This window comes from Delphinus delphis, chromosome 10 (genome assembly GCF_949987515.2).
Source record: "Delphinus delphis chromosome 10, mDelDel1.2, whole genome shotgun sequence".
Lineage (NCBI taxonomy): Eukaryota > Metazoa > Chordata > Mammalia > Artiodactyla > Delphinidae > Delphinus > Delphinus delphis.
This window is the reverse complement of record NC_082692.2, coordinates 65,467-92,934: the sequence shown is the minus strand read 5'-3', so window position 1 is coordinate 92,934 and position 27,468 is coordinate 65,467. Positions and strand designations below refer to the sequence as shown.

At 46.8% G+C, this 27,468-nt stretch overlaps 1 long non-coding RNA gene across 1 annotated transcript in view; it reads left to right on the top strand.

Moving 5' to 3' along the window:
• LOC132432886 (uncharacterized) overlaps window positions 1–25,488 on the top strand; it is an 87,277-nt gene extending 61,789 nt beyond the window's left edge. The window contains exon 3 of the long non-coding RNA XR_009521025.2: window positions 19,551–25,488. This is a non-coding gene — a long non-coding RNA (uncharacterized lncRNA). The remainder of the gene's footprint in view (window positions 1–19,550) is intronic.
• The last annotated feature ends 1,980 nt before the right edge of the window (window positions 25,489–27,468 follow it).

Genomic DNA, 27,468 nt, shown 5'->3' with positions numbered 1-27,468 from the left:
TGCCCGGTGTGGCACCAGCAGCCATCAGTAGAGGGACTGCCTGCACACCGGAGTGTTCCAGAGGTGGACAGGGCTGTAGAAAGAGAGCTTTGCTTTTGTATTTGAAGACAATCCTGGGGGTGGGAGGGGGTGAGGGCCTGACTTGCCTGAAAACAAGTTTCTCCCAACAGGCAAAATGGACACGGAAGAAGAAATTGTTTTTGGATATAGAAAGTTCTATTTATTGTCCACACAGGTTTGAGGTCAGAAATCCAAAACTCCTGATTGTTTTAATAGTTCTTCCTAGAACCCTACTTTTCCCCTATCAGCATCCCAGATAAAATGCCCCAGAGACCTGGCTTTCCAGGAGCATGAAGAGAAGGCAGCGGGGCTGTGAAAGACACAGGCTGGTGAGATGTTCTAGCAGCTGTTGTTTCATTATTTCTCTGTCCCTCTTGGTCTTACAGACCCCAGTTCTGCAATTTTATTTTGTCAATTCCAAGTGAGCAAAAAATTCAACCTCTTCTCTCTCTGCTCTCCCCAGAAAGAGGTTTCTCTCTGTGAAATGATTAACCACATTCACCCTGACAGCCTTCGGTGTGTGGTGGGCTCCTCGTCCTGGATGAGTCTATGTCAGATAAGTTTCTTTTCTGCTTTGTGATGTCTGAAAAAATGGAAAGAGGCCTTGAGAGAGAGAAGAGAGAGCACAACAAGTGAAGGAAAATCAAGTCACCAAGGAAGTTTCCAAAACCTTTTTTTCCCTTTTCTTTTTTGAATGGGAAAATATTTATGTTCACTGATAGGAGTTTTGATTTAAACCTGAGTTTAAATTCTCTTTAGGCTCCTCTGTGTTCACTGTGGGAAAAGAAAAGAGAGTATACGAATAAGATAGTCCTTTTAATAAGATGTGATGAATTTCTGACACGGGATTTGGGAACAACTCCTGACACACTGAAAAGCTGCATCAGGACAATCCGTGAGGATGCAGCTCCTCCACGCACAAGCACCCTCTGTCGGCACTGGTCCCTCTGCCCACGGCGTCTCCCTCCCACGCCCAACACTACTTTCATCCAGTGCCATCTGTTCATGTGACTTTAAGCTTTAGAGGAACAGGGAAGAGGAGGAGAAAAGAAAAGATTGGGGTAATTGGTACAAAACGACAAACCCAGATATTTTGAAAGGAAGAGATTTTATGGACTACTTTTAATATGCATGTGGAGAGGCCGGGAGGGAGAGGAGAGGAGCCTCCTTCCTCCCTTGTGTCTCTCAGTCCCACCCTCCCTCCTCCCTGATGGCTAGGGGCCCCCAGGCAAGCCTCCAATTTGCCACATCCAGTTTCTTCTGGGGGGAAGGGTCGGGGGAGGGACAGATGGGGAGTTTGGGATTGACATGTACACGCTGCTATATTTAAAATAGATAACCAACAACGACAGCACAGGGAACTCTGCTTGGTATTCTGTAATAGCTGAAATGGGAAAAGAATTTGAAAAGGAATAGATACACATATATGTATAACTGAATCACTTTGCTGCACACCTGAAACTAACAACACTGTTAATCAAATATGCTCCAATAAAAAGTAAAAATTAAAAAAAAAAGATTCCTGGGCCAAGAGTCTGAAAGGACAAATGCATCTTCCCCAGGAGCTGTTAGTGAGACTTTTGTCTGGAAGCCCTAGCGGAAGTGACCTAATTACACCCTCAAAGCTCTCTTGCATGCTCGTCCTTTACGACAACTTTCTACTAGGGCAGCACCTGGTGTAGAGTCAGTTCATAGGGTTAAAACTCAGAACCCCACTTCTCTGTTGTGTGTCTTTAAGAAAGTCACTTATGCTCTGATGTTTGCAAAGCCCTTCACCTGAGCTATTCTCCTGCCACTATTACTATTATTATTAAGCCTTTTCTAACTTGATTTGTATCCCTAAGGTAACTATTCCTTAGCTGAACTGTGGAGTTGTGATTATTCTATGTGGTAGCTATTGCTTTGAGGAAACCTGCTTGCATGATTGCCAAGCTCAGAGCAGAAGTAACACCCCTGGGAGAGGTTTATCCTCCCGCCTCTTTCCACTCTGTCTTTGCCAGCGCAGTGGGGTTGAGGGGTGCACCGTGAGGTCACCTCCACCACTCACTTGGCCTTAGAAGGGCAGTGTGGAGCACAGAAAAAACATCACTTTTTTGGAATCAGGGACACCTCAGTGTGAATCCTGGCTGAGTGGATTTGGTCATACTTTCTACTTAATGAGCCTCAGTATCTGTATTAGCTTCCAGGGCTGCCATAGCAAATTACCACAAACTGGGTCGATTAAAGGAACAGAAATTTATTGTCTCACACTCTGGAAGCCAGAAGTCCAAACTCAAGGTGTTGGCAAGGCCGTGTCTCCTTCTCTCCCATCTCCTGGTGGTGGCTGGCCATCCTTGCCGTCCCTCGGCTTCTAGCTGCATCACTCCAGTCTCTGCCTCTGTTGTCACGTGGACATCTGATCGCCAGCTGATCTTTAGGGCCCCTTAACAGCTCGTGTATTCTCACCCTCCCACATTTGTTTCAAAATGAATGAACTCAGGAATCTTCTCTGTTCACCCAACAAGAGTTAAATTTCTACATTATTGTTATTTAATTTTTTCCCACATCCATTGTTCTTTTAAAAAGTAAAATTAATACATGTTCATTACATAAGTATTGAAATTACTGAAAAGTAAATGAAAAAAATAACGCAGCCTTGGTGTGAGTGATTGAAGAACAATTTCCCATTTGATATGCGATATGCATTCCCACCACAGCAACCTTTAGCATGACTTGACCCATTCCCTAAAGGCACCAGAACCACAAGTTATACTCCAAAAGGAAGGGAAGCACGGCCCGGGGCATCAGAGAAGAATCTGAATGGAAAATACTGCTGGCTTACCCAAGCCCCATCCCCCTCCTTCCTCCTCCCAGCCAACCCCACCATAGACACAAGTACTGAACGTGCTCAGCGTGTCCCGAAGGCCACTCTTTCAAAGTATTTCATCAAAAGAAATATCACTCTAATTAAACAAAAATAAATGGCACTACCGTTGAATAAGGTAAATTGTAGATTAAATTAGGGCTCTAACAGCCCAGGAATCTTTCACAGTTAAAAAATCAGGAAACCTGGCAGCTGTTACCATGAATGTTCATATAATTGTTTAACCAGCATTCAGCGTCCTCAAAACTCATCTTCTCACACACCAATACGATGGGAAGGACAAGCAGCTAATGAGTTTGTCTTCCTTGAGAAAAGGTCACGTAGGACAAAAGTGCATTTACAAGTGCCAAAGCTTTCACAGGAACATCACCCAGGAATCACTGAGATTATGAATTAACAGTCATCTTTTAAAAGCTGCGTGATACGTTAAAATTAGTTATAACTGTAAGTTCTAAGAAAAGATGGTTGATCTCAAAAATCATCTTGATAAAGGAAGGCCAGAAGTAATAAAGAAAAATATTGATTAATCTTGCAAAAATTGTTTTAAACTTTTACATAAAAAATACACAAAGCCAAAAGATAAACAATATACTGGGGAAATTTTGCAACATGATGGACCACAGGCTTCTTTCCTTACTGTACAAAGAGCTCTGTTATATTAGTTAAAAAAAAAAAAAAGTGAATAATTCTATGGAAGAATAATATATCAGCATCCAGTGCGTGACAGTAAAGATGTAAATAGCCACCAAAGAGATTTCTCAGTTACGCTCATAATTAAAGGCATGCAAATCAAGGTAACAGTGCAACGCGCACGGCCGTCTATTTAACTACGGCACCAAATAACATTCGATAAAGTCCTGTTCTGGTGAGGTTTACCTGGAAGTCTCCTGCAGTGCTGGTGGGAAGGTAAATTTGTGCAATAATTTTGGTGGGCAATTCCTGTCAAAAATTTTTTTTTTTTTTCCTGCGGTACGCGGGCCTCTCACTGTCGTGGCCTCTCCCGTTGCGGAGCACAGGCTCCGGACGCGCAGGCTCAGCGGCCATGGCTCACGGGCCCAGCCGCTCTGTGGCACGTGGGATCTTCCCGGACTGGGGCACAAACCGCGTCCCCTGCATCGGCAGGCAGACTCTCAACCACTGCGCCACCAGGGAAGCCCTCCTGTCAAAATTTAAAAGTCATATATTCTTTTCCAGGCAAATCTATATACCCCATGGACATGTGTTTTTAAGTAAATAGGTATCATCTCTATCTATCATCTATCTATCTATCGATATCTGTGTCTAAGGCTGCTTATTGCAGCATTATTTGTAAGGCTAAAAAAACAAAAAAGAGGGAAGGAGAGGAAACCTCCTATTTCCTAAATAGAAGACTAGATAAATTGTAGCATATACATACCATGGAATATTTTGCAGCTATTAAACAGGATGAGGTAGGTCTAAATATGATCATATGGAAAATTCTGCAAGTCATATCATTAAGTGAAAAAGCAAGATTCGGAATCGTATATATACACACACACACTTAAAAACATGTGTGGACATACATACTGTGTGTGTATATATATATATATATATATATATATATATATTTAGATATAATGATTTCATCTGGGTATAAATTTGAAGGATTTACATCATCTTTGTGTACTGGAAATGTGATTAAGGGGGCAGGGTCTAGAGTAAAGGGAGTTTATTTTGGGGTCCAAGATGCCTTCATTCTGAGTCAGTGCTGGACACAAGTCTCTCTTGTCAGCTCAGGACTCCAGGGGGTCGCTGGCTGGGAGGTGGGTCCTGTTGGGCTCTGAGAATCCACCTGTCTCAGGTGATGGGAGTCTGAGCACACATTGCATAACTTACAAGGGTCAGCCTCTTAAGAGGCACTGGTTCGAGGGTTTCAATTTGACCTTGGGGAGCACGTACACCTGAAGAATGAATCCAAACCACATACACCAGGTGAGTTTCTTTTCAAAACCATTAAAACTGATCTGGACCCATCTGGCAGCAGGAAGGTGAGAGTCGGTCCACACATCAGCACCCACCGCCTGGCTGAGCCCCTCTCTCCTTCTAGACCTTGTGAGGAGGGATGAAATCATGCACCTTTGTCCTTTGCTTCTGGGGCACAACTTCCAATGTGCATCTTCTGTCTTGCCCTTCTGCCAGTGCAGGCATCATGGAAGGAGGGCTCGTCCCGAGCACGGCTGCCGAGCTTCCACCAGCACTGCCTGAGAGTCTAGGGAGGGCTTCAACAAGGACGCCACAAGTTGAGGGACTGGGAGAAATTGGTCCTTTGAGAAAAACTAAATTTGAAATTTGCAGAAGTTTATTATTTAATTCTGCTTTGTGTCCCTGTCAATCTCCAAAGAAAGTGCTTATCTTCACTCTAAAAAGGGAAGGAGCATTTTTTCCCAAGAGCAAACCAGGAATAAGCCAAAAAGTGTGTGGTGCAAGTCACTTCCAGATGGAAAATAGGTTATCTTTGTCTTATATTGACCCATAGAATTAAAAAAAATAATAATGATAAAAATTTAAAAAATAAAAAACCCAAGATTTTATTTATTTGACATAGAAGTTAGTTTGCTTCAAAAAGTTTGAAAACTATTAAGCCATAGTAAGGGATGATAATATGGTTTAGTTGTAATATAAATTGAGTTTTAAAAATTTCTACAAGCTAGAACCTTGCCTTTTTTCGTTTTGTTTTGGTTAAATATTTCTGTCTTGTTTCCTTTCTCCCCCTTCCTACCGTTGCCTGCTTGCTTGTTTCCCTTTTCCTTCCTTGCTTCCTTCCTTCCTTTCCTCATACCCTTGACTGCCTTTCTCTTGTCTAAGGACACATTCTACAACTACTCCAAGTCAAAGGACCACCCCTCCCCAGCCATTCCCACCATCTTCCTTCCTAAAACAACCTCACTTGTGCTTAGGGAACACATGACAGCTCAAATAAACTGTAGCAATGTATTCCCCTTGCCAGGGTCTGGTCTAGGAGAGAGCTTGTGACCCAGTGTTGACCAATGAGATATAAGAGGAAGTGTGCTGGGGGCTACTTAAAACTATTTTACTTCCTGAGGGAGAGAAGTGCAGGAGGAGCAAGTCCCTTGTTCCTCCCCTCCCTTCCTGCTTAGGACAACTGTGAAGACATGATGCCTGCAACTGTGGCAGCTGCCATCTCTCCGCATTAGATGATGAACACTCGGCAGATAGCCCAGCTCTCCAGGGGAGGCAGAGTAGAAGGACGGAGAGAACCCGGTCCTCAACAGCATCACTGAGTGGCTGAAACACTTTGGATTCAGCTATCTCTAGACTTATTAAGTAAACTAGAAAAGTCCTTGTGATGTAAGCCAGATTTTTCTATTACTTGTAGCCAAAAACACCATTTAATGTATACACAGGCTTAAAAATCAAGTGGGGAAAACTATTAAATTAAATAGAAAAGTAATCATGTTAATTATGATTACAGAAATATGATCAGAGAGCTTTGGCTACACCAAAGACTGAACAATCAGCCTTGCTGGAAGGAGCTGGGGAGAGCTTCCCTGGGGAGGGCTTCTCTGGGGAGGGCCATGGACATGAGGCTCCTTCTCTGGCCATGAAGGAGCCTCACGTCAGGCAGCGAGGATGAGACGTGCACCTGGGAATTAGTGGAAGGGCTGGTGTCCCGGGAAGAGTGAGGAGCTCTGTGCAGCCGGAGGGAGAGCTGGGAAGGAGGAATGGGGCCAGATAATGAAGGACTTTGTGGGGCATGTTAAGGAGATACGGTTTTATCCTCTGGATGACAGAGGACACATACATGTGCATGTGTGTGAAGGCTCATGCAAGTAGATACACATACCCCTGCCTAATAAAGAATCCAACTGGCCTTTGTCCAAGTTCCTGGGTGGGACCCCCAAAATCGCTGGAATTTCCCCAGTGACTGGAGTAACTTTGCTGTTCATGGTAAGCCCTGATAGTCTATGCTGATGAAGTGACTCCTGGTGGGCCCTAGGTACTTCAGAATGGGGGCTGGCCATACTGGGAAGACGAATGATGTCATTAGAAGATCAAGGCTTTGAGCCACGTGAGGTCGGGCCAACCTCTGGGGAGGGAAGGAGGCTGGAGATTGACTCAACCTCATGGCCAGTGATTCTATCGATCATGCCTGTGGAATGAAACCCCAATAAACTCGTGACCCCAAGGCTCAGTGGAGCTTCCTGCTTGGTGAACACATTGGTGTGCCTGGAGGGTGACACTTCCTGAGGACACGGGGAGAGGAGGGCACAGAAGCTTTGCACTCAGGACCCCAGGTTCTTTGTCTGGTCCTGATTTGTATCCTTTGTAATGAAACTATAATCATGCATGTACCATTTTCCTGAGTTCTGTGAATCATCCAGTGAATGATCAAGCCTGAGGGCTTGTGGGAACCTCTGAATTTATAGCTTGTTGGTCAGAGGTGCAGGTGGCCTGGGGACCCTGGAGCTCGTGGTTGGCATCAGAAGTGAGAGCAGTCTTGTGAGAGGCCTTGCCTTTCACCTGTGATGTTTGGCCCAGCCGGGGTAGAAGTCACTGCGCATGTGAGCAGAGTGACTCCTAGGTGGGAGGTGCTGCAGACCCGGCCCCTGCTGCAGAGGGTTGGGTGCCGTGCCGGGGTCTCCAGCCCAGGGTCCGAAAGGACTTCTCTTCACTCGAAGTCCGCAGACTGACCGCTCCTTCAGAAAAATGCTTACCTTTGGTCGAAAGGGAGCTGGGGGTCTGGAGTGAAGACATCTGAGAGAAACCGGGAGAACCCAATCGTCCCAGCTGTGTCCCCAGAGACAGCTAACTGTTGTCCCCACGGCCGCCGCGGACGGACGTGGCATCGTGGCCGCCTGCGCCGCTCCAGAAGAACGCAGACAAATGGACGACAACTGCCACCTATTTGCCTTTCAGTAATGGGAGGGACGTCAAATAAGGGTTCTCTCTTTTTTTAATCTGATCCTCCCAAGGACTCTGCTGGGAGACTTTATTCCCATTTCACGAAGAGTGTAATGGCTGATTAAAGCCCAGGTTTCCCAGCCACGTGGGGCTTGGCTACGCGCCCAGCCCCCTGTGAGGGCAGAGCCTGAGCCCTAAGCGCACGAAATGCTGCCTCTCGCCTGAGGCCAGTGGAGATGCAGGGTCAGAGCAGTGCCCTTAAAGGAGGTTACATGCTGTCTGTGGGGCTCTGCAAGGTGAGTCACATCCTTCATGAAGTTACTTCCCGGCCTGAGGCTGCATCCGCCCGGACAGGGGGTTTGGGGGCCAGTGCACTAATGGAGTCGAGAGACCTGGGGCTGGAGGGTCAAGGGACAGAGGTGGAGCAGAGAAGGCAAAGGTGACTTGGAGCCCAGGATGGTGGGGGCAGAGAGTGGTACTCCGGCCTGGCCAGGCGGTGGTTACTCTTTGAAGAGAAGGAGGAGTGATCCCTTGTAGTGAGGCATAAATGCTCAGATCATTGGGGTGAATTTACAGAGCTGGGATTAGGGGGTTTGATTTTCTGCCCAAGCCAGAGAGGTGGAACAGGGGTGCAGCCAATGCAGGTGAGAACCAAAGATGGAGCGGGAAGGATAAGGTTACATGCATCCAGAGCGCCCCAGACTTGAAGCTTGCTTCTGTCACTTTCTAAATCTATTTCTACTTCTGCTTAGTTTCTTCATCTCTAAAATGGATATAGTAATACCTACTTCATAGAGCTGGTGTAGAAATTAGCAGAAAGGTAGGTGAAGAGCCTCATGTAGTGCCTGGCACAAAACGGGCATATGTAAAGCAAGAATTAGTTTTCATTTTAAAGACTGTCCAGCACATAGTTGGAAGAATGTTTGCAAGTAATTCTTGGAGGAATGGCTCTTCTGCCACGCTCTCAAGCCCTTTAGATGTTTCCAGAGGGTGTCACAGGTGGAGCTCCGAAACATCATGCTTTCCTGTCCAGGCCTCCCGCAGTTCTTATTCAGGACAACCTAGTCCCTGGGAATAAGCGCCACTCAGGAGCTATTAAATTCCAACTGGGGTAAATAGAGCTAAAAGAGAAATCAGTGCCTGGGAAATTTGCACATCACATCCCTTAGAAAACACTCTTTTTCACCCCTGACATGCTCTGCCAGCAGGAGGGCAGCTGGTGTAGCTCCGGCTGGGCTGGCAGGACGGGCAGTGAGGCAGGCGGCAGCACGGTGAGTGAAGTCGCTGGGGCATTGAGGGTGGAAGGGTGCAGGCGTGAGCAGAACACAGCTGACATGTGCTGAGCACCTACGGCAGAACTGGCCCTCAGTTAATTGCTTTCACATGGTAAATGTGGGGTAAATTTTCTGACCCCTGTTTTACATATGAAAGAGATGAGGGTCAGGGTTAAGCAACTTTGATGAAGCCACTCAGATAAAAACTCGCAAAGCAGGGATGAGGTAGTTTGTTTGCCTGATGCCCAAGGCAGGTGGTAGCTTTTCAACCATGGCACTGGCAGGGCTTCCTGAGGGCGCCCACTTCCCCACCCCCTGCCATGCTGTACTGCAAAGAGGTTTCCAACGCTACGCCATCACTGTGAGCCCTCGCGGGCCTGGTCTTCCTCTTCTGGAAAGGGATGGTCATCTGATCTACCTCCCAGGGTTGTTGTCGGGCTTTAATGAGCGCACGCTTCTGGGCCTGACACGTGGTCGCCCCGCCCCACGTGAGCAGGCTGGTCGCACGCGGAAGAAAGCAGATCTGCTTCCTGAAAACGAGACATGCAGCCTTGAGTCTGGCGCTCAGCACCCCTCCCCAGCCATGCCGCTCCCAGCTAGACTGCGCACAAGGGCTTCACAAGCCTTCTGGACCCTGGACTGTGGTTAAGCCATCATTCTCCCACACTGCAAGTGGAGAGACAGACGAAATGAGATCCAGGAAGCTAAAACATTACTGTGGAGACAGGCCACACTGACAAAACCATGTAAGATTACACGAGTGAATTGCCACATAAGCTGAACTAGGGCCATATGAGCTGGAAGACTTCCTCTAAAATTACTTCCAAGAGAATCGTCACCTGCTGTAATGAACAATAACAAAGGGAGTCTATGTCTGAAGTAGGGACATAAGTTTGTTCTGGTAACTGGATGTTGTGTTTGGCTGTGGAGAGGCTGCGCAAAGCACAGGCTGGGAGGACCAGTCAAACCCAAACCCCTCTTCCCCAAATTCATCAGCAAATACACAGAGAAGTGGGAGAGGATTTTGTTACTGTCATTGTTGCAAAACCCAGGAGCTTCAATTCTGACAGCTATAAATTAGGAATGAAACTATAAGCATGAAAGCGGAAGCAGCTTAATTCTAATGTGCTTTTTACTAAACCACTTTTGTGCAGGCTTTCACCCAAAATAAATGATACTCTCACATTTATAAGAAAATGCATGGGATAAAAAGTGTCCCTTTTTAGTGCTTCCCTGGTGGCGCAGTGGTTGAGAGTCCGCCTACCGATGCAGGGGACACGGGTTCGTGCCCCGGTCCGGGAGGGTCCCACATGCCGCGGAGCGGCTGGGCCCGTGAGCCATGGCCACTGAGCCTGCACGTCCGGAGCCTGTGCTCCACAGGGGGAGAGGCCACAGCAGTGAGAGGCTCGCGTACCGCAAAAAAAAAAAAAAAAAAAAGAAGTGTCCCTTTTTAGAGCCAAGCTTGTCAGACTTCAGATACCTCCATTGCTCTGCCTTCGGGTGTGAGGGGCGGGAGGGAAGGGGACTCCCCATGTAAGACCTCTCGGAATTTCCACTCCCTGGACCACGCAGGGACATGGAAAGTCAAATGTGTGATCTCAGACAAATAGAAGAAAGAAAAAGAGGCAGCAGAATATATAATTGGATGTATCATTATGACATTTTCCACCATCAGATAAAAGAAAAAGAACACTGACTCTTCACATTACAGAAAGAGAATCTCAGAAGCACACGTTCACCTCCTGAGGCCAATGTACATTTTATTATTTAGAAAAGCACAACGGTTTAGATTGCCATCCTCAACAGATCTAGTATGTTTCAAAGTTCTGAAAACTTTGCTTATCTGCTTAAAAAGTGAACCTGCAGTATGGGCATTGATGCAAAGTTTTTAGCTTGTTTGCGTCGTTTGATGTTTCTATTCTGACCATTACAAAATACTCTACGGTAGTTTCCACCCTAACAGATGCCAACTATCTATCTTTACAACCCACTTACATTTTTTTTCTTTTGAGGAAAATATTGGGACAAATAAAAACAATTTTTAGGAAAGAAGCCAAAGTAGAAGTTTCATATCTGTTAATATGCATGTGAATTCATTCATTTTTTTCTTGTTATTGTTAGTCATCTTACAAATATGGGACCACAGAGTCTTCACTTCCTTCAGTAATACAGCTCTTTCAGCTCTGGGAATTACAAACTCGACAATCTTTAACCAGTTTCAAAAAAAATAAGTTTCCTTTCTTATCAGAAAGTGTATTCTCTCCCCAGATGCCACTCTACATGTTTAAATAACTGAAATTGAGGACTTCGTTGCAGCAAAAAGCTAGTGGCCGACCTAGCAGTACACTCTCAAATGTTCCTTAATCCCTTAATTGAGCATCTCCGCCCTCAAAGGCAGGATATTATTTATTTTAAAGTCACCATAGCTATCCATTTTAAGGAAGCTCAGAGTTAGAAGTGTTCTAAGGGCCCTGCTAGAGGTTGCCAGTTGCTTCTTTGTGTCTTTGGCAACTTCGTTAAATTTTTTTAGAAGTTTCTAGTCTCTCCATGAAGACCAGCCCTTGTTTCACGCTTCCTGCGGCTCTTTTCAAATTTAGCCCTTCGGGTGTGCTTCTCTTCTCTGTGTGTCGCTGTGCCTTCCCTTGCCTCTCAGCTGTAGTTTCCCACAGCCAGCTACTTGCAGCCTGTGGGAGCATTTACAGGAACTTGGGCGCCTTGCTAGCACCCTCGATTAGAAACGTCACCTCAGAAGGCAGAGTAAGGAAGTGCAGCACATTAAAGTGAAAAATACATCTGCACGATGCTCTGCTCCGTCTGACTGAAAACAAGAGGCTTCCATGAAATGGAAATAAGCTATATATGTTTTCAAATCAGCAAGATTCCCAGACACCTCTAAAGCTAGTCTAATACTAATATTTCATGACTCTGGCTGAGAAGCCTAAAAGCCAGCCCCTGCATGAGAAAGGATGCAGCCTCCCCTGAGCCTGTTTCTTTAGAGTCCCTGGGCCTAAGGCGTGAAAAGGTCAACATCTGCAGGGGGGGGCGAGGTGGTGGAGGCTATGGCAGAACCCAGACTGGCCTTAATGCAAAAGTGAGGATTTGCTGCTTCAAGTCAATCTGGAAGAGGTAGCATCACATTTTTCCAGATTTCTTCAACACATGCTGCTCCAAATTAAACCACACGAAAAAACGTATATGTCTTTATATGTTACATTTCTTGGCTGCGACAATGCTATTGTGGTTATGTAGGAGAATGTCCTTGTTCTTAGATAGTAGGTGCAAAAGCTTTTAGGGGTAAAGTGATCTGATTTGTGCAACATACTTTCAGACGGTTTGTCAGAGAAAGAGATAGGGAATACAAATATGACAAACTGTTAACAATTGATAGATCTAGGGTGAAAGGTAGATTAGGTGTTCCTTTGTCTTTTCTGTGGGTTTGAAATTTTTTTAAACAGGGAAGAATACTTAGGAATAAATATAACTAAAATACAGGGCTTATGTGAACAAATGTATAAAATAATATTTAAGGATATTCGGATGTATACAGTCTGAATATGTGAAAAAAGTTATATATAAGAGTGAGCAGATGTGAAATACTTTTTTCTTGTATCTATATTTTTAAAACTCACTCATTTTTTATTAATTAGGGAAGATATTGATTTAGGTTGTAAAAAAGAAAATATAGACGATTCATTGATTTATTCTTTTATTTTACATTTGCTCAGTTAGCTCATCATACTGAGCCCAGCAAGTGGCCCATGCCCTCAGCACCTGCTTCACTTTCCCTGCAAGGTGTGGTGCTTGACAGGACGGAAGTGGGGCTGGGAAGACATGGAAAACAAACAGCATACGGATTGTCTCCTCAAAGATGTTGACACGTCAGTTTATTACTCCAGGCTGGGAAAGGATGGACTCAGAGCCTGTGAGGAGGGTTGGGGGTTTGCACAGCTGCTTTGGCCTCCCCACTTCCCACCAAGGCTGTAAGGTATTGTTCTGCAGCTTGACGTGGTGGAAGAGTGTTGAATTGCTGCTAAGAAACTTTGGTTCCTGCCATTAGCTGGCTGTGTGGCCTTAGGCGTGCTCCTTCACCTTTCTGGGTCTTAGTCAAGTTGTGTGTAAGATGAGAGGGTTGGACTGACTAAATCTCCAAGGCTGCTTCTGGGCCTATAGTCTATTATATGCCTCCATGTAAGCATATATTTCCCCTATTTCTTCCAGCCTGTTCTTCTCTTCCAAGGTAAACCCTCAGAACGTAACCCCTCGAGGAGCTTAAGGGCCTTCAAAAAAGCCGTCACCTTCTCTCAGGTCAACACTCTCTCCCAGGGGAATCTTCGACCAGCTTTCCTGCCCCTTTTCGGTCCCTCAGGGCAGTGAGGCACCGCAGCCTCCCTTCAGCGTGAACGCTGCTGCTCAAAGGGCATCTTCCTTTAGGGAAGCGCCACACACACTTGGTGCTTCATGGGGTGGATTGAGAATCTCACGGCTCCAGTTGCTCTGATTCCGGAACGTTAATTCAGGAAGGAGCACCTCCCTCCAAAAGTACAGATGTCAGAAAACAGACAAGAGGCGAGGTTGCTGTCTGGTCTTTGCCCTGGTCCTCTGCTTAGAAGGGAAGATAAAAGTGCAGGGGAGTGCAGGAGGAAGTTGGTCAGTAAAGAGTTTGGGGCTTTTTTAGTTTTAATTTTTGGTTGTTAAGGGCGTGTGATGTTTCTTCCTTCTGGTCATATCAATCAATCAGTTCATTTCTTCTCCAAATCTGGGCTTAGACTGTGAACTTCCTGAGAACTGGGACTATGTCTTCTTCATTTCTGAGATGTCGTGGCCTCAAGAAGAGAGCCTGGTTTTGAAGTCAGACAAGCCAGGATTGGAAGCTTCCTTCAGCATGATGTTGGCAATAACCTGACCACTGCTGGCCTTCTCAGCTGCTTTTGGGCTCCACGTAGCGTGGATGGCAGCCCACGCGCCCGCACTCCCTCAGCCGCTGTGCCCCCACCCCAATGTGCACACCCTGGGCGCAGGTGGTTGTGACGCATGATGGAGAGCGTCACTTCCAGTAGTTGGCATTTGTGTTACTCGCCCATGGGAGGGCAGGGACCAAGAGGGGGGTTTCCTGCAACCAAAGAGGTGGTGTAATGTGGTGGAGTTTCTACAGGATTAGCGATTAAGCTAATCCTGCCCTTTGGCCATTTTCCTTCACATCTCTCAGTCATCACGTTGAAAGATGAAAATTGTTATTCAAGGCACTTGGCCGAGAATCCGTCTTGTTAAAACCCTCTGGAGCTCATCATCTTATTCTTATTTGGCCTTATGGAGGAGTGAACGGAGCCTGAGGGAGCTAGTTAAGTGCAGAACCCAAATTTGAACCCAAGCTTGGGTGACTGAAGGTTCTGTTCCTTCATGAACATCACGCTGCACAGCAGCACACGCCTCTTATCGTCCCCAGGAGGCAGACTGTGAAGTTGCCAGATTCTGAAAACCCATGACCCCGGCTGCCCTGGGTCTCTCTGCTGTTGCTGTTTTCAGGCTGCCCCCAGCTGTCCCTGAGGTCCCCGCTGCTGTGCCTCAAAGGACACCCCCTCCCACCCTCCATGCCTACCTGGGGCTCCTTTCTCCTCAGATTTAACCAAATCCCACATACCTGTGCTACTTCTGTGTGCCAGGCATGTTGCTAGCTTCTATGACAGATACAAAAATAAGTAAGAAGCAGTCTCTCTTCTAGGAAGTTCCAAGTTTAGTCAAAGGAAAGGCAATCTTAAAATAAGTAGAAAACATGGCAAGGAAAGATAAGGCTTCCAGGGAGCTGCAAAGGGCTGAGAGCAATAATCACAGTAACTGTGTACAGTGCTTGTTGGACAGGAGGCATACTAACAGTAAAAACACTGTTGTCGAGGGTCACGTATGCAGCACTTTGCATTTGTTAATTCTCATCCTCACAGAACTTCTCTAAAAGAGATACTTATTCTCATTTTTGCTGGTGAGAAAATCAAATTATAAAGCATCAAAGTCCAGGCAATTCGACTATGGCCACGTGGCTAACCATGGGCTGGGCTTAGATTCAAACACTGTCTTTCTGGTGCTTAAGATAGGCTGGTTCCCATTATTCCACATCTTACCTACCTATCCATTTCAATCCCATTCTGCAGGGCTGGTTTCTCTGTGACCACCCAGCTGCTAAGCACTGGGTCGGGATCGAGGCTCACATGTCCTGTCCTCAAGTTCTTTCCTAGGACGGAGCGGCAGAAGCCACCAGCAAAAGCCCTGGAGAAAGTGTGCCTTTGAAAGGGTCTTAATAAAAACTCCGGAGCGTTTATGTGGAGAGACGGCAAGAGCACTCCAAAGGAGAGAACTTTAGGGGCTGTGGTCGGGCAGCAAGAGCCAGGGCTTGCCTGGGAGCTGGAGAAGCGGCACCGAGGCAGGTTAGAGCCGCCCTGTGGATGACCTTCAGTGACAGCATCTGCTGGTGGGAAGCCTTGACAGCAATGACGTGGTCCGAGTTGTGGTGGTGTGCACAGGGGCGGTGGTGGGGAGAGACAGGAGTTGGGGCAGCGGCTCTCAGCATAGGCCATTCCTCCAGTCCTGGTGGTGGTGGGTGGGGTGGAGAACAAACAGCTCCTGAACAGGGACAAAGCCACAGGAGAGGGAAGCAGAGGAAGGAGGTTCCAAGGAGCGTACAAGGCAGAATCTATAGGACTCAGTTGGTTCTCTCAAGTTAAAGGGAGAATCCAGGGAGACTGAGTTTTCCAGCCTGGGTGGTAAAGAAATGGTGTCAACGCTGACTAGAATGGAGAAGTCAGAGAGGATTTTTTAAAAAGTCTGGGCCTTCCCTGGTGGCGCGGTGGTTAAGAATCCGCCTGCTAATGCAGGGGACATGGGTTTGAGCCCTGGTCCAGGAAGGTCCCACATGCCGCGGAGCAACTAAGCCTGTGAGCCACAACTACTGAGCCCGCGCTCTAGAGCCCACGAGCCACGACTACTGAAGCCCACGTGCCACAACTACTGAAGCCCACGTGCCTAGAGCCCGTGCTCCACGACAAGAGAAGCCACCCAATGAGAAGCCCGTGCACTGCAACCAAGAATAGCCACCGCTCGCCGCAACTAGAGAAAGCCCACTTGCAATGAAGACCCAACACAGCCAAAAATGAAATAAATAGAATGAATACATTTATTAAAAAAAAAAAAGTCTGACTTTGAGGCCACTGAGTGCCAAAGGGACAGCTGGGTGCAGATACTGTCAGATTACCAGAAGAGCGGTGTTGAGCTCAGGAACAGAGAGTTCTGAGTCATCTACAAGGGGAGACGGGTGAAGCGGAGAGAATGGAGACATGCTCTAGGGCGAGGTTCTCAAACTTTAGTGTGCCCAAGAATCGCCCAGGATCCCTGACAGTTACCTGACACATAGCGTCTGTTTAATAGATCACATTTCTTTCCCTAGTAGATAGAGTCTTAGGGTGTTGATCTAAAGAGGTGAGCAATATAAGAATTTCAGGAAATACAGATGATATTTTAGTTGTTGCTTTTGCTTGTTTGTTTTAAATAGCCATTTACTGCCTTTCAAATCATACCAGATATGCACTTATTTAACCTGTTAACTATGATACTGACCATAACCCTAAATTACGTGGGCTGAGATGTGCTCAGTCTCTTTGTCCAACAGTTAAGAATGTGGACTTTGGAGCCAAGGAGCTCAGGTCTGCATTTCGCTACGAACTGTAATCTGGGGAGACTCACCCAGACATCACAGCCCAGTCTTCTCCTCCGTAAAAAGGGGGTGTAGGCACCTCATAAGGCTGTTATGCTGCTAGAATAACACAGCTCTTGACACCTAGTACATGTTTAATAACTGTTGGTTCTGAGTTTTATCATTCGTTAGCCCTTGGGGGAGAGAGTCTTGTATAGAGAAGCTGCAGGAAGAGGTGCTGGTGAGTCAGAATGTCATGAGTAGGTCCTTGAGTCAGGACAGAAGCAACATGCCAGCCTGCGCTGCAGAAAGCTCATACTGATACCCTGCCTGAAACCCACCAGACTGCCATGGGTTGACAAGCAGAGGCCCCTTGTGAACCTTCTGGCTACTTGGTCAAGTTTTCAGTTTGGGGAATTACAATGATCTGTGGAAGAATTCCCCTTCCATCCCAGCTGGCCAGCGGACTGATCGTTGTCATCACTTTCTATTCTTACTACTGGCCAAGAGTGGTCTTTGCAGAGGGGACACACTGTGCTGCTTGTGGTAGCTAGAACAATCTCCCAAGAACCATATTGTCTGCAAAACATGCCATCACAGGCTGAAGAGCTACGGAGTCAAGCTAGCAACCTGGCTTCCTTCTGGTCCACAATAATTCGGGTAACTTCCTGGGCTGGTGTGTCTCCCTTGCTTGACCAATCAGTTATTTCACTGACTTGGTCAGATTATCTTCATCTTCTTCGTCTTGCTCACGCCTTCCGTCTTGATCGTTATCCGCAGCATAATAAAAGCTGACATTCTCATGTGGCAACACTGTGCGTAGCCCTTTGAAGCATAATCTCATTTCATCCTCACAGCATCACTTCTGAAGAAGGTACTATTTTCATTTCCATTGTGCAGGAGACAGACACTTAGACTGATGGGGCTATATAACCAAGGACACATCACTGCTGGTGTATGTATTTAGATGACCTCAAGGCTTGAAATTCTTGAAGCCTTAAGTAGTCCATTTAAAATTAAGGAGAGAAGACAAAGTTGTGTGAAATAATTACAAAGAGTACTAAGAAAATAAACAGCAGGTCCAGCAGGGAGGTCAGGTGTTCATCTTGGAGTTGGCAGGATGGGATTCTGGTGATGTGGAAGAGAGAGGAGGAGACCGCTGCCTGCGGTGGAGGGCGGGGAGAGGCACTGTGGAAATAGGGTCTGGGGTCGAGAAGGCAGAAGGAGGAAAGGCCTCTACAGCACATTTAGGTGAGTATGGCGCAGCAAGTGTCACTTTAGGGACAAGTAACATGACAGTGCGTTATTCAATAGTACTCATGTTCACTTACTGAAGAAACAGGAAAAATGTTGGCTGTTCAAAACTCATGCTTGTTTTCTATGCGCTGCATTCTGGGAAGATGGGACACAAAGGATATCACCCATGGGGAAACCTCTATACTTTTCCCCTGCATTTAGAGACACTGGTGGAGGAGAAAGAAAACGAAAACCTGAAATCTTCGAAGGGTCCGCACATCCTTCCATGTTACTGAAGGATAAAACCATTCATTTTAGCAGGGTCACTGAGTTCTTCATGAGCAAAGGGAAGGCCTAAGTTGAGGCTGAGCAAAGGGAAGGGCTGAATTCAGGCTGAGGGAGGGGCTGAATGGGGAGCCAGTTTGAGAGGCAAGAGAGTGGAGAAGTGGGGAGAGGAATGTCCGCGAGGAGGCTAGCCTGAGGGCAAGGGTCCCGGAAACAGGCTGGCGGGAAAGGTGAAGACAGCAGCAGCCTGGTGTCTGTGCACATCTACTGACAGTCCCTCTCACACTGAACCTGCAACATTTTGCAACACACCTAATATCATGGGCTTTGGTTTGGGGGTGTGGGATTCACACAAAAGGAATAAGTTCCACATTGGATCTGTGCAGAGGAGAGGGACAAGGACAGTTGTGGGAACCGAGAGCCAAGGGAGATTGTGAGCTCAGGGAGTGCAGAAAGGGGACCCAGCAGTGCCCAGGAGAGTCCCTGTGTCCCAAAGGGGACAATGGGCTTCCCACAGAATGTGGGATAAAGGGATGGAGCCATGAAACATCTCTCAGGGATAGGGAGACCTCAGCTGGCACGTGGCCCATCACATACATCAGTGTAGGAAATATCCTTTCATGTTTGCTTATTATCCACAGAAAATAACTGCTGCTTTGGTCTTGCTATTTTTGCTTATACCTGCCCCATCTAACAAAAAGTCAGTTAGAAACAGATACTCCTAGGGAGTAACTGGTACTTTCATTATTTATGGCTTAGTTTCATGATATATGTGGTCTCCTTCCCTTTCTCTTTTTACTGATCTCACCAGTATGTGAAAATTGGTAGGCGATGTAACTGCTTACTCAGTGGTCGATTTTGTGCTTCCCCTCCTCAGAGACAAGTTCCCTTGTGGCCAAAAAGAAATTCCCTCCTGCTCTCCTTCTTTTCCTGTGTTCCTGAGGTCTCTCCTCATCACCGCCTCTGACGAGCCTCACCTCACCCAGCCCTGCCCTCCCAGGACAGCTCTGTGGTTGGGCTTCTCACACACCTCTGCTGACAGTCAGTGTGACATCTCCAAGCTTTCCGCAAAGTTCTAAACCATTGACCAGGCCCCCACCCCTCCCCCTTCCACGCACACCCAAACCTGAATTATTCTGAGAACTGTTGATTCAGATTTCAAACTAGGCACATGAGTAGAGGAGAATTATGCTAAAGACAGTCAGGCTCAATTCTCAAAATTCGAAGGAAAACACCATTGAAGTCGGTTATTGTTGTTCTCACTTTACAGGTTAGGAGACTGAAGCTGCTTTCACCTAGGGGAGGGCAGGAAGAAGAGAGCGCTGAGAAGACCCCGCCAAAGCTCCCTGATGGAGACCCTCGATGCGCCTCCCCTCCTCCCCCGCCCCAGCAGCCGCCGCTTGATCTCTTAGGCAGAGAACAGTCCTCGCCTGATGAAGAACACTGGAGGTTTCGTTAGAACTCAGCTTCTAAAGAAGTTCTTCTAAGAAGTCTTTCTTCTTCCTAGAGGACTCCCAGCAGAGTTCACACATAATGGCTACTCTGAAAAGGGCTCAGTGAATGGGCCAGGTCAACCGAGACTAGCCAGGCTGCTACCAGAGCCTGCTGGTAGATGTGGGTGCCTAGGAGACACAGGCAGGGAGGCCCTTCACCACCGCTGTGGAACCTGGGTTCAGGCTCCTCACCTGGGGGCAAACTAGCCCAAGGAAGATGTGGTCAGCCAGTCAGCTCATTCCCAGCCAGCCTTTGGGCTTCCATTAGGCACCTTGCTTAATGTCATTGGTACCTGATAGTGAGCAAAGCACAAAGCCACTTTGTGACCAGTGGAGCATGTCTGCACTTTTAAGTAATTTACAGGGATTTTAGGTCCAGAGACGGGGTGTATATAGTACAGGGCAGAAGTGACCAATTTGGTATTGGGGGCATTGTCTGAGTCCCCTACTTGCATGACCTTAAGCAAGTTGCCCTTCCTCTTTGATTGTGTTTTCAGATCTGTAAAAAAGGGACCAAGCTCTCCATCTCACGGAGTAACTGTGAGGATTACGTCAGGTCATAGAAAGCGTCTGGGAGCTTCAAAACATGCATTAAGTCATTTCATCTGTCAAGAGCTGAAGCAACAGGGCTCAGACCTCAGGCCCCATCAGTGGCACAACTGGGAAGTTTGCCTTCAGCTTCCCTTTTCTGAAAATGTGTTCCCACTCAGTGGTTTCTTCTGCCCACCTCAAGCACCATGCTTCTGGATGTCTTGCTTTCTGCACTGGCTGTCCAGAAAACGTCAGTAGAAAGTGCTCCCATGTTCCACCAGAGTAGGAAGAGTCCTGCTTCTCAAGGTGGAGTGTCTTTCTGAGTAGGTGTGTCAGTCATTGGATAATCAAGGTATGTTTTCCCAGAGTACAATTTTTACTCCATGATAAATCATTTTAAGCATTGTTTTCATGTTTTAAAACACCTGGACACGTCAGGAAATAAAATGCAGAGCTCATTATAATTTTAAAAGATAAAAAAAAGAAACCTTGAAGAAATTTTCTCTCTTAAAACACACAGGCATTGTCAAATGAGTTTCCCAAGTTCTGAAGATGTTTAATTTCTGGTCCAACCTCCCTTATTTGCTCAGGAAGGAGACTGAGGCCCAGAGAAATGAGGGGAGTGCCCACCTCCTCTGTCTCCTCCCACGAGGAAGAGCCACATGAGTAGAGATCTGTCTGCTCCAGTGCATCCCCGTCACCTAGACGTGTGTCTGGTAACAACAGTTTGCACTCAATAAATATTTATCGAACAATTCAAGTAATTCTAAGGGGCAAGAGAACTAAGAAAGCCTCTGAGTTTCCGCAGAGGATATCCATATTAACTTAAGGGTGCTATGTGACACTTCCCAGGAGCAGGTCAGAAGGGGTTTCTGCCCCTGTAAAATAAGACGGGCCTTTTCCTTGGGTAAAACTGACCCAGTCATTTGTCTTATTCCCTAAGGACCCTTCTCAGAGCAGGAAATGCACTAAAATATTCACAGAGATCATTTCTCCCAGTGAGGTTATAATGAGCTTGTATCACTTACAAAATAAGAGTCAAGGACATTATAGCACTTTTTGTGCATCAGCAAAAGCAAGTCCAGCCCAAATGGCGTGTTTACCTGTGTTTCTTTATTGTGAGCGAGGCCTCTATCTGCGTTTACCTGGTGGAAGGGTGCGGCCAGAGGCGTGCTGGCTGGTTCTGAGGGGCCCAGCCAGCCTGGTGACCGGCTGGCACACGGGGCTTTAAAGGTGTCCCCAGCCCTCCAAGATCTGGATAGCAAGAAAACCACTGTGACACACAGCGAAGTGGTGAGAGCTATACCAGCAATGTCCCCGCTCCACAGGGCAGCCCACGCACCTGCCCTTCCCTGCGGAGCTCTGCGTTCTCTGCAGATGCTTCTGTTCACTGGACTCAAGATTACGTCTGTGCAGAGGAAGGAACAGAAGGCGGGCGGGTTTTTTAGGAAGATAACTGTCTTTGCTTAGGGTAAGGCCAGCCTAGCCGGCTTGGGGTGCAGGAACTGTTGGCTGCTTTGCAGAAGTGGTTCAGAGGGTCTTCGGAAAAGGGAAGAAGGCAGAGAAGGCACAGAGCAACATAGCAAGAGACTGAAGTTTGGAGCAAAAGGGGGGTCTGTGGGAAACTCCTGGACTGGGTTTACTGAGGGACTTCCAAAAATAGGGCTGTCTGAAAAAAAATAGTGCTTTCTACGATTTCATTTTCCACCCTGTCCCTCTAACCATCCCTAAAGGCTTCTGCACACATAAATGTCCTCTGTGGGAGATTTCAGGAGACGGGAACAGGAGCTGAGCGCCCAGGCAGCCACGGGGGTGAAGAGCGAGGGCGTCTCAGCAGAAGAAGGGACTTCTGCACACAGAACTTCCCAAAGAGTTCCTGGGCGGGAAAAATGCTGATTTTCCCCATTGTTGAAGGGTTGAGTCAAATTTTATTTAAATTTCAAAGGACAGTTGTGACTCTAGCTGATAGTTGACTTCCATTTCCAGGTATATTCCTCAGCATAAGAAGAGTTTAAATTCTGTGGAAATTCTAGAACTTCCCTTTTATATTTAAACACGATTCCTTTGCTTCCATACCCTGGCATCCTTCAGAGGAGCCAGTAAATTTAAGCACTGGCTTAATTAAGCTTAGAATTTAAGTTTATTTTTCATTCTGTGCTCAGGGAACTACTTGGGTGAACAAGTATTTATTCCATATTTACCTTATGCTCATACCTATAGAAAAATAAACATCACTGTCCTTAATGATCCTGTAACCTAATTGAGGATATGGGATGAAACAAATGCAAGATTCGGCAACACTTATATAAGTGTCAAGTGCTAATTTGTGCAGGTTGGGGAGATGCTAAGCAGGCTAGGGTCTAAGGAAGGAAAGATCCTGGTAGACTTGAGGGACCTGGGAAATTTCAGTGAGGCGGTGGGGCTTGAGGAAGTTTCAGGATTGACTGTTGGTGGAGAGATCCTTGGAGACCAGGACCTCTCAGCCTCAGATCTGTCGACGTTTGGGGCCTGAAGGTTCTGTGCTGTGGGGTCGTCCTGTGCGCTGTAGGGTATGAAGCAGCACCCCTGCCCTCTACCCTTTAGATGCCAGCAGCTCCCATTCCGCAGCTGTGACAACCAAAAATGCCTCCAGGCACTGCTACGTGTGCCCTGGGGCACAACTGTCCCAGCCAAGAACCACATGTTGAGTAAAGGGAGCAGCATACGAGCTGGAGGGAGGAAGAAAGTTGATGGGTGGAGGTGAGACCTTGTGTAGATATCCCCATAGGCTTCTGGCCAGACCGCACAGCAAATGTGGCCTCACCGTCCCAGAAGACAGTATGTGGCACTGCTGGTGGCTGTTCTGCTCAGAAAGCTGCTGTAGAGTGCTGGTCACTTCTGAGCATGACACACTTCTCTCTGGTATCAACAGCCCGATTATACCCTGGGGAGTAGGAAATACATACGGATGGGCAGAGGCATAGCCAGTTAGTAAAGCGCCACGAGTGCCAAGCCACAGAGGCTCTGCTCTGCTTGGTAGCACTTTTCTGATATAGATTCTTGACATACTTTGGGAAGATTAATTTGACGGTAACATTCTCAGTTGGGCGCAAGGATGAAGCAGGGCTTTCTAACCTGGAGATTATGGGTAGGCTTCAGGAGGCCTATGAGTCCCTAAATAAACCCATCATTTTGTGGGTTTATTCATCTTTTGGAGGAGGGATTCCATAGCTTACATCAGACCCCCACAAAGTTGAGAACTCTTGGGTTCAGCTGGGGTCAAAACATGAAACAAGGACATCAGTGAGTATTCTAGTGGAATAATCCCTCCCTCCCTCCCTTTCTAGAAGCAGATAACCCTTCCACATGAGCACCCAGATGCCAGGTCCTGGAGCTGCGGGAAGGATGGAGCTCAGGTTAGAGACATTTCATGAAGTGAACTATAGTGAATCCAGAGGCTCAGAGAATAATGGAAAATCCTGGAGGTGGCATCTGAGCCCTGCCTTGCCCGTAGACATTGCTGGTCAGAAAACATAGGAGGAAAAGGGGAGTCTGGACTTGCTGGTGGCTGAGGAAATGAGAGAGAAACACAAATGTAAAAGAGCTGCAGAGAAGGTAGCCTCTCATCGGTACGATGACCTAGTGGCTAGTCGCACAGGAGAGAGGAAGGCTCAGGGGGCAACGAGTGAGAGATTATGCCAGAGGTCCAAGCCAGGAAGACTGGAGACTGGAGGCAGTAGTGAGTGCGTTTCGAGTGGGAAGACCGAGTTTTGTGTTTAGACACATTGAATTTGAGGCAATGAGAGGGTGTTCTATTTCAGAAAATTCCTTCAGGGCAACGGGGGATACATGACCAATGCTGGGCAGGTGGCAGGAGGAGAGGTGGGCAGTGAGGGCCACACCACTGCTTCCTCCGGGTGCTTGTTTTCATGGGCTTTGCAGAACACAGAGATGTTTTGTGGATGAAAACAACAATCTCACAACATCAACATTGAACTTCTGACTCTAGACTTGAATGTTTATTAGCCCCTTCTTCCTGGAGTGGTGACTGGACGGGGTGTCAGGGCTTTCGGGTGGGGGTGGGGCCAGTACCCGGTCTGTCTGAAACAACTTCTGGGGCAAGCCCCAAACTGTGTTAACAGTCAGGCCGTTGAAGCCAGGAGGTGGTGGAGCTGTGAAAGCCTTTCCGGGACTGCGCTTCCTCCCATCGGGTTCAAGTTTGGCCACTCCTGCGACTGCCTGGTGAGAGACGGCATCACGGGGTCTGGGCTCTGACAACAACTAAATCAGAGGTGTTCCCCAATGGCCAGTCCGTTGTAAGTGCTGTTCATCTGGTCCGTCTCCAGCTGGGTCAAGCAGCATGTGCTAGGCACACAGTGGGTGACAGGTATTGTGCCCCCCGTGGAAGATACACAGAGGTAAGGCCACCCTCAGGAAACTCACAGCAGTTGCAGAGGAGTCCATGGCAGAGGTGACCACCAAGAGTGCCAGGTGGCTGGGCAGGGAAGGCTTTCAGAGGATGTGACCAGAAGCTTGAGGCTGTTAGATCAAGGGAGTAGTAAAGAAGGTCAATTCAGACAGAAGGAACTTCAAGAGTCACATATGCTTTGAAAACAAGAGACAGCTTAGCAGTAGAGATGAAGGAGGAAGGGAGATGTGATGCATATCAGGGAAGAGTTACAAAGCAAACATTCACGTAAGAAGGAGTGATATCCAAAAGGCTCCACAACTGGTAAGCAAGGGAACTAACCATCAGAATCGTGGTCCAATCAGAAGGATGAGGGCTATGGACATGGAGAAGAACTCTTCCAGAGCTCGCTCGGGGATGTAGCCAGGGAGGCGCAGAAAACAGAATGGGCGCTGTTCACCTCGAATACTTCAAATTTAAATAATGTTTGAACTGATAGTTTCTGTTGCAGAGTGTACATTCAATCAATATTTGTTTAATTAACGTGAAATTATGGAAACATGCTTATATATTGGCTGAATTTTATTTTTATGGGTTGGTTTGTCAATTCAGAACCTACTTGGAAAGGTAGGCGGAGCCCAAGGGGACAAAGACATGGGTGGGCAGGGAGCCTTGGGCAAGTGAGTTAACCTCCCTGTCCCATGGTTTCCTCATTTGTATAGGGGAATAACAAAATCCACCCTAAGGCTGTTGTGAGAATTAGACACGTGTGTAAAGCCTCATCAGAGAGAAGGTGCCCCAGAATAATAATAAAAACATTAAATTTGATTTAATTTGTATCTTTCTGTTAGACCTTTCATATCAATTTCAATTCACCCAGGGACACATACAAAAAAGCAAACACAAAATTTGGTTCATTAGGTACGTCATACCTCAAGGTCTCCTGTGCCTGATAACACACACGGAGAACGGTGCTGAGGGAAAGGGCAGAGTGAGTGAGCCACGCCAGCTGCCAGGCCTTCCGATTCTTCAGAAGGAACTGCACATTCAGCTTCATATGTGGCAACTCGTTCTCATTTTTTTAGTGGGTAGGGTGAGTGCAGGTAAAGCGCCTCCCTGGGGCTGCAGCATGTTCACTGACATGTGGAAGATTCCTCCCAGATGTATTAGAATGTAAATACGCACATGAAATGAAGGCGCATTCTCTTTCTCCACTGCACGCTTCCTAATGCACCATATGGCTGTAGCATGATTTATCTTGCTATTTCCTGTTGGTGGAAGACTAAGTTGTTCTCAATTTTCGCTCGTGTGTAGCCGCAGTAACCATGTCTGTACATGCTTTTGCAAACTCTTGTGAGTGTATCCATGCAGTAAATTCCTAAAACATGGATTGCTGAGTGAAGGCATGTGCATAGTCCACATTGTGACAGATATTCCTAGTTGTCCTCTAGAACGTGGCACACATTCACACTCGTATGAATAATTATGAGGGCTGGTGACTCTCAAAACTTGCTGTCCATGAGAGTCACCGGGAGCTTGTTAGGAAAAGCTCACAGGCCCAACCCCACCTGCCCAGGGATTGGATCGTTAGGTCTGAGGTGGGCTCCATACATATTTTTGTCAGTTTTTTTTCAATTTCCACACAGTTAAGTTTGAGTCTTGGGGAGGTGGCATGTACAGTTCTATGAATTGTACACAGGTAGTAGATTTGCGTGACCAGCACAACTGGGTTACAGAAGCGTTCCAACACCCCAGCAAGCTCCCTCATGCTATGGAGCTGTACTCACAGCCTCCCCACTGCAAAGCCCTGCTGAGCACTAGTCTTTTCTCTGCCACTATCAATTTTTTTCCTTTTGAGTCTGGAATCACACAGTATGTAACCTTTTGAGACTGTCTTCTTTCATTTGGAGTAATGCCATTGAGACTCACCCAAGTTGTTGCCTATCGATAGCTCGTTCCTTTTCATTGCTGAGTAGTGTTCCCTAGTAGTGTCCCCTGACACAGTTTGTCAGCTCAGCACTCGAAGGAAATCTGGGTTGTTTCCAGGTTTCGGTGATTTGCCTTTTAATAAACCCATCAAATGATTCTCATGCAGACGGTCCTCAGATCATGCTTAGAAAACAATGCCCTACGTTCTCCACAAAAGTGGATATTAGCAATCTTTTTAATTTTTGCTCACCCAATAACTGGAAATGCTATCTTTTTTTTTTTTTTTTTTTTTTTTTTTTTTTTTGCGGTACGCGGGCCTCTCACTGTTGTGTCCTCTCCCGTTGCGGAGCACAGGCTCTGGACGCGCAGGCTCAGTGGCCATGGCTCACGGGCACAGCCGCTCCGTGGCATGTGGGATCCTCCCGGACCGGGGCACGAACCCGTGTCCCCTGCATCGGTAGGCAGGCTCTCAACCACTGCGCCACCAGGGAAGCCCGGAAATGCTATCTTGTCAGATATGTGTATTCCTGATCTTCAGGGGCTTGAAAATCTTTTAAAATACTTATTAGCCATTTATAATTCTTATGTGAATTGGCTACTCATATCCTTTGTCATTTAAAAAAATTGAGTTGTTTTTGTTTTTCATATTGACTTTTAGGAGCTTCTTCTGTTAAGGATTTTAGCCTTTGTTGATTTTTTTTTTTTTTTTTTTTTTTTTTTTGCAGTCTGCCATTTTTCTGCTGTGTTTGATCTGTTGAGGAATAATCAGTGACTGGAATTCCTATAGTTCCTAGAACCATGACGCTCAGATGGGGTTCCAACAAAGGATTGGGAATAGCATGATCTAT